General features: G+C 47.3%; 1 long non-coding RNA gene across 1 annotated transcript in view; it reads right to left on the reverse strand.

The window, feature by feature from the left end:
• The window catches only part of LOC138286763 (uncharacterized), a 59,956-nt gene extending 57,748 nt beyond the window's left edge, over positions 1-2,208 (reverse strand). Inside the window, exon 1 of the long non-coding RNA XR_011202053.1 lies at positions 2,127-2,208. This is a non-coding gene — a long non-coding RNA (uncharacterized lncRNA). The remainder of the gene's footprint in view (positions 1-2,126) is intronic.
• Between the last annotated feature and the right edge of the window lie 5,605 nt (positions 2,209-7,813).

Here is a 7,813-nt window from a genome sequence, read left to right on the forward strand (position 1 = left end):
GAGCGACCCTTGCCTACGGGGTCGCTCCCCCTGCGTGACATTGGCGCAAAAAAAAAATCCCCGGTGCCTAGTGGTTTCTGCCCCCCTTGGGTGCAGATTGGCGTAGCAAAAATCGGCCGATCTGCCCCCAAAGGGGGCAGAAATGGCCTAACTACAATTTTCCCCTCCAGGGGAGTGACCCTTGTCCAAGGGGTCGCTCCCCATCTGTAAAACAACAAAATAAAAAAAATCCCCGGTGCCTAGGTGTTTCTGCCCCACTTGAGGGCAGATCAGTCTAATCAAAATAGGCTGATCTGCCCCCCAGGGGGGCAGAAATGGCCTAAAATAAATTTTCCCCCCAGGGGAGCGACCCTTGCCTAAGGGGTCGCTCCCCTTGCGTGAAATTCATGTAAAAAAAAAAAAAACTCCCTGGTGTCTAGTGGTTTCTGTCCCCCTTGGGGGCAGATTGGCCTCATAAGAATAGGCCAATCTGCCCCCAAGGGGGGCATAAATGGCATAAATATAATTTGCCCCCTAAGGGGGCGACCCTTGCCTAAGGGGTAGCTCCCCACCTCCAAAAAAAACAAAACAAAACAAAAAGGAAAAAAAATGATCCCTGGTGCCTAGAGGTTTCCGCCCCCCCTGGGGGCAGATCGGCCTAATAATAGGCCGATCTGCCCCCAGGGAGGGCAGAAAAGGCCATCCAAAAAAATGCCCCCCCTGGGAGCGACCCTTGCCCAAGGTGTCGCTCCCTTATGTCCATTTCATTAAAAAAAAAAAAACCCTGGTGTCTAGTGGGCGTTTCAAAAGCCTTTCCTTCCCTTTGAAGCCTCTCTGGGCCTCCCCCACGTGATCGAAAGAGAAATGCTTTGCATTTCTCTTTCGATCGTGCTGGAAGCAGAGCTTCCAGCGCGATGGGAGGTGGCCCTCTGTGATTGCGATGTGCGCTAACGTCGCAGGGGAGGTGGGGGGGTCAGGGGTGGAAGGGGAAGTGCTTCCCCTTCCTTCCCTGCCTTGGGGGGGTTCCCGGTGAACAGGTGCCTTGGACGATGTGACCTCGTTCAAGGCACCCGAGGGGTTAAGCAAATAATCGTGATATCTTTTCGGTAATTTCCTTTCCCTTGAAGACACTCTAGGTTAATTTTTATTTTTGATGTTACTGCTCACACATACTCCTCCTTTACTCTTACAATCCATTTCCCGAGCTATTGACAATTTTTCCTTGCGCCACCATTTTCCATCATCCAACTTAACTGCATTTGTACACACTCTAACATCCATTTTAGGTGATGAAAATTTTGATTCCCCTTTCTGAATTTTCCGGACCCCCTTAACCTTTACATAATCCCCCTTTTCACATAAATTGTCTTCCTCAGCTCCTCAATATATTTATTCTGGGCTAGCAGCCTCCTTTCACATACCTTTTCTATCATACCTTTATCAACGACAAATTCTCCCATTCAATGTCTTGTAAATTTGGTTGCAGGAACCCTGCCTCTCAATGGTACAAACGGTGACACCTTAGTATCAGCATTGGGTGTTGTACGCACAGCTCATAAAAAAATGTTAAGCTCCTGTTTGCAATTCAAACTGCATATTATCTTTAATGACTCTTTTGAAACGCTCCACCAGACCATTGCTTCTTGGATGATATCATGAAGTCTTAGTATGTTTGATGCCCATGTGTGCCAAATGACTAGTAAATTGAACTGATGTAAACTTACATACATTATCAGTCAATATTTAATCTGGTATACCTTCTTTATCAAAAACCAATTCCAAGAATTCAATGACTTTTGTTGTATTAGGCACTTTAACAAACTTAAATTCAGGCCAAGTTATTCCATTCGATAGCACCATGGGACCAATAATGTCAATAGCAACCTTGCCCTAAGGTTTATTAGGCACATTTATTGCCTCAACAGGACTAGGTAAGGTGACCTGAAATTAATCACTTGCTGCACACGTACGACAATCTCTCACAAAGTGTTCCACACTCATAGGCAACCCAGGCCACCAAAAATTCTCCGGGATCCTCTTTTTCATGGCTCACATACCTATATGCCATAATGAGAAAGTGTCAAAATGTTGTTCCTCAAACCTTCTGGCACAACCAAGACATATGAACGCATTAAATTTTGACTGACCACAGATAATTCAACAAAAACTTGCTTGTACGCCTGCGACAGGCCGCGGGTGCATCAAGTGGACCCCTAACGCCAGACTGGGACTATCACTGCCGCTCCCAACATGGAAGCAGTGGTGACGGCATCCAATCCCTTGCCGCTTCCGGGGAACGGAGGGCAGGGGCAGGAAATGCGCGTCTTTCGGGCGCGTCTAAAAGACGTCCCGCAGAGAACTGGCGGGGTCGGAGTGTCAAGCAGGAAGGAGGAGACGAGAGGACAGCCTGACGACGTATCCGGCACCGACTACAGCGTGCAGACCAGCCGAACTTTGGGAGCCCTGCCTGAGGAGTCCGAGGCGCGGGAGGCGCCAAATGACAACTCCGGCCACACTTATGGGAAAGTGTGGCCCCCCTCAGGTGCGTGAATAAGATCGGGGAAGGGGAAGAAAAAAGGAGGGAGAGAGGAGAAGGGACTCCAAGGGGATACAGGCTTCGAGAAAGAGCATAATTGGATAGTTTCTTTTTGTATTTTTATTTAGTGGTTTTGGTTATACACTTTGTTTGTTTCTTGTATGTTTGCTTTCTCACGCGGGCTACCAGAGAGGGAGAGGAGGGATAGACAGACAAAGGAATAGGCATTAGATATATAAAAATATAAGAGCACAGAGTACAAAAGGGACTCTTTCTTCGCTTTAGGTCCAGGAGGAGCATAAAAGGGATCAGTAGAGCAGACAGAAGAGATACACTGAACAAGTCACAGGAAAAGGAAGCAAAGAACAGACAGACATACGGAAAGAGGAGGCAAGTGAAAGAAAGAAAAAGGACACCCCAAAAATACCCGCGACAAGGAGAAAACGTACAGAAGGGGGAAGAAAAGAAAAGATACCCAGAACAGGTCACAGGAAAAAGGAAGAAAAGGACAGACAGACATATAGAAAGAGGAGGCAAGCGAAAGAAAGAGAAAGAAAAAAAAAAGAACTATAAGAAAACCTAGACGAAGGAAAGAGACCCATACTTACCTGTATTTTGTTTCCTTCTTCTTCCCACATGCGCCTCCCGGGAGCCTAAGAAGAGAAGAAGAGGAGAGAAGTATAAGAAATAGTTCCCAACATCTGAAAAAAAGTAACCTGTACAAAACAAACCATCAACTTCAATAAAATCCAATAAGTATCTTGCCGCTGCCTACTTGTCCTTATTGCGCCAACCGGTCACAAGTGGTGTCAGAAGTGGGATCAGGATTTCGACGCAATGGAAGACAAACCCACCCTTGCAGACATGATAGCGCAGCTAGCAGAAGGTCAACGTCACCTCCAGCAGGTATGGGAGCAGCAGATAAAAGAAGCAAAGGAGGAAAAAGAGGCCCTACAAACAGCCCTGAAAAGCCAGGCCACGATCATGGCCAATAACCAGTTAGTCTATGAAAACACGTTGGGTAAATTAACAGAAACTATTGCTCATACCAAAGTCCACCCCAACGTCCCGAGTAGCGTGCTCCAGAAATATCAGGACAACGAAGATCCTGATTCATTTTTTACTAACTTTGAACGAGTAGCAAGATCCGCAAATTGGCCCATGGAAAAGTGGGGCCAATACATAGCATCCCTCCTCACTGGACACCTCCAGGCTGCCTACCAGGCCCTAAATCCTGGAGGGGTAGCCCCATATAATGAAGTCAAAAAGGCAATTTTGGAACGGATTGGGTTGGATCAGGAGAGTTACAGAGTAAAGTTCTGACAGACCAAATGGCAGGCCCAAGAGAACCCACGTGCCCTGTACTATCGGGTACATCATGCAGGTGGAAAGTGGCTACACCCTACGGAGACTACAAAAGATGCAATGTTCGAGGCCATCATCCTGGACCAATATCTGGAAGCTCTCCCAGTCACCACTCGAAATTGGGTCAGACAACATCCGGATCTGACTAATCGCACTGCCATAGATCTGGCCTGTGCATACCATCGGACACCGGAGTTCTGAGGGGCTCATACAAACCCACCTCCTCTTCTACCCGAATGACCGTAGGGAGAAGTGCACATCCCCGACCATTCACAACTTCTGGTCCAGAAAGAGTGGGTCCTACCTTCCCCTAAAGACATCATTACCGGACCACAGTGCGTCCACTGCTCTGAGTGGGTGCATATTGCCCGCAATTGCCCGTTGAAAAAGGAACCCAAAGAACCTATGGAGATAGGTATGACAAAGGAACGAGTCTTCTGGTCTGGGGGTAAGAAATCCACATATATTACCACACTAGTCTTCAATGGGAAAAACTGAAAAGCACTGATAGACTTAGGATGAAGTAAAAGTGTGGTGGATCAGGATATGGTTCAACCAGAACAATGGCAACCAGGCACCCAAGTTCTTGTCACTTGTGTACATGGGGAAAAAAAACAATACCCGTGGCCACGGTCTCCATCAATTGGTAGGGTTCAGAGGAGCATTTATCGGTAGGAGTCATACCTCAACTGGGAGAAGACATAATAATAGGCCCTGACTATGAGGACTTCGAGCATTTGCTAACGAAAACCGGTCAGGAACTTCCCACTTCGACATGGTGGAATGAGGCACCATTTGTGTCCTCTGAATTGGAGGCACCTAAAGACAGCAAGAAAGAAAAACGATACCAAAGGTGTCTCTGTTTTACGGCGCACCGAGATGACTATACTCACCCACCCATGGCCGTGATGACAGTAGCAGGTAGTTTTCGTCAGGCTCAACAAGAAGACCCCTCTCTGAAAAATGCCTGGCATCATGCATTGGACATGTATGAACCCTCGGTAGGTCCCACCTTCTCCATCACCAATGATTTATTGTATAGGACCTGTCCTGACAACCCGAGAAAGCCCCCCCAGCTAGTAGTACTGCAGACTCATAGACAACAGGTTCTCCATTTAGCTCATGGGGATAACTGAGAAGGTCATATGGGAAGGGAAAAAACAGAAGCAGCAATACTCCAAAAATGTTATTGGCCAGGTATATACGGGGATGTGAGGAAACACTGTCAAGAGTGTCCCAAATGTCAGCTGATCAACCTCTCTCCCAACCGGGTGGCTCCCTTGCAACCACTACCCATAATAGACATTCCCTTCACCCGAGTCGGCATGGATATAGTAGGGCCATTAACCCCGTCGGTAAAAGGACACCAATACCTATTGGTGCTGGTAGACTAAGCAACCCAATACCCTGAAGCTATTCCCATCGCAAGCATGAATACGAAGACCATAGCCCAAGCCATGATTGAGTTTTTCTCTAGAGTAGGGTTTCCTAAAGAGATACTAACTGATCAAGGAACTCCTTTCATGTCCCGCCTCATGGCCGAAATATGTCACACGCTGGGGGTTCAACAGATACGTACCTCCATTGACCATCCACAGACGGATGGTTTAGTCAAACGATATAATAAGACCATAAAAATCTTATTATGCAAGGTGATCAGTGAGACAGGAAGAGACCGGGAAAAAAACTACCCATAGTCCTGTACGCCTTGCATACTCATATACAATCCTCATCGGGGCACAGTCCTTTTGAGTTGCTCTTTGGCCGGCAACCCCGTACCCTTCTAGAGATGCTAGCTGAACAGTGGGAGGAATCAGAGGAAGAGGTAAGGGATGTCTTCACATATACCAAAGACCTCAGGGACAACTTACACAACTTATGGGAAGAGGCTCACCAAACCCTAAGAGAGGCACAGACGAAACAGAAAGCCTACTATGACATCTATAGCACACCCCGAACTCTAGATGTAGGAGATAAGGTACTCCTGTTATTGCCCACCAGTGAAAATAAACTCCTTGCATGTTGGCAAGGCCCATATACTGTAGAAGAAAAAATCAATTCAACCACCTATAAGATAAACATACCACAAGGATCAGGCAGAGAACAGATTTATCACATTAACCTTTAAAAAAAATGGAATGAGAGAGCAGAAGTCAATCCCTCGTATTACGTTACCACAGACACAGAACAAGACATATCCCTATATCCCGACCAACAGCCTTGGAAAGAGGGAAATACACTACCCCTGATGAAGAGGGACCTTAATCGTGAACAAACACAACAACTGCAAAGTCTAGTCTTTTAGGGCCTAGACATGTTCTCTAAAATACCCAGTTGCACCCCGTTGATACAGCACCACATCCGCACCATAGGAAATAAAATATCACGCCAACGACCCTATAGGATACCGGAGGCGAAGCGACAGTTAGTGGAACAGGAAGTAGAAAACATGTTAAACGCCGGCATAATTGAGCCCTCTTCCAGTCCCTGGTGTTCCCCAGTGGCCCTGGTTCCGAAACCTGATGGCAGTACCAGATTCTGTATTAACTTTAGACAAGTCAATGCCCTATCACATTTTGATTCTTATCCTATTCCCTGCATTGACGAACTGTTAGAGTGGTTGGGGCAGGCCAAGTATATGTCTACCTTGGATTAAACCAAAGGGTATTGGCAAATTCCCCTGAAAGCCGAGGACAGAGAAAAAAAACGCATTTGCTACATCCTCCGGCCTTTATCAGTTCACAGTTCTTCCATTTGGCCTTCATGGGGCCCCAGCCACTTTCCAATGTCTCACTGATATGATTTTTCGACCCTTTAAGACCTATGCGGTTGCATATCTTGATGATATTGTAGTATATAGTGCTACCTGGGAAGAACACCTCACGCATTTAAACCACATAATACAAGCCCTGCGCAAGGCCAAACTAACCGACAATCCTGAGAAATTTAAATTAGGGCATACAGTCATTCAGTACCTAGGTTATGTCATAGGGAATGGTAGAGTACGACCCCAAGTAGTGAAAGTCCAAGCCATTACACAGTTATCTCTCCCACGTACCAAGAAAGACGTCCGAGCCTTCTTAGGAATGGTCGGATACTACCGCAGATTTATACCTCAGTTATCCACTCTTGCAGGACCTCTCATGGATCTGTTACAAAAATCCAAACCCAATCGCCTGGTCGACCTTCCTCCGAGGGAGAAGCAAAGCTTTGAAACTCTCAGGGATCTCCTTACGACTGAACCTGTCCTATGTTGTCCAGACTTTACCAAACCATTTTTGGTTCCTACCCATGCCTCTGATGTGGGACTAGATGCTGTATTGTCACAGGCAGATGAGACAGGTTCCTTGCACCCCATTGTATACATCAACCAAAAACTATTGCCTAGGGAACGTCATTATCACACTCTGGAAAAGGAGTGCTTGGCTATAAAATGGGCAACAGAATCCCTATGTTATTATCTGGCGGGATGACCATTTACCCTGCTCACGGATCATGCCCCTCTGACTTGGCTCGCTCAGCATAAGGACACAAATGCGCGAGTCCTCAGATGGTTCCTCTCACTTCAACCTTTCTCCTTCCAGGTCATGCATGCCCTGGGTTCTCGAAAGCTCAACGCTGATTTCCTGTCCCGTTATCCTGCTTCGGAGTGGCTCTATCAGCCACATGCTACGGGGAGTGTATGTGACGGGCCGCAGGTGCATCAAGCGGACCAGTCACGCCAGACTGGGACTATAACTGACGCTCCCAACCCAGAAGCAGTGGTGACGGCGTCCAATCCCTTGCCGTTTCCAGGGAATGGAGGGCAGGGACAGGAAATGCGCGCCTTTTGGGCGCGTCTAAAAGACGTCCCGACGAGAACTGGCGGGGTCGGAGTGTCAAGCAGGAAGGAGGAGACGAGAGGACGGCCTGACGACGTATCCGGCACCTACG

This window comes from Pleurodeles waltl, chromosome 3_2, assembly GCF_031143425.1.
Source record: "Pleurodeles waltl isolate 20211129_DDA chromosome 3_2, aPleWal1.hap1.20221129, whole genome shotgun sequence".
Lineage (NCBI taxonomy): Eukaryota > Metazoa > Chordata > Amphibia > Caudata > Salamandridae > Pleurodeles > Pleurodeles waltl.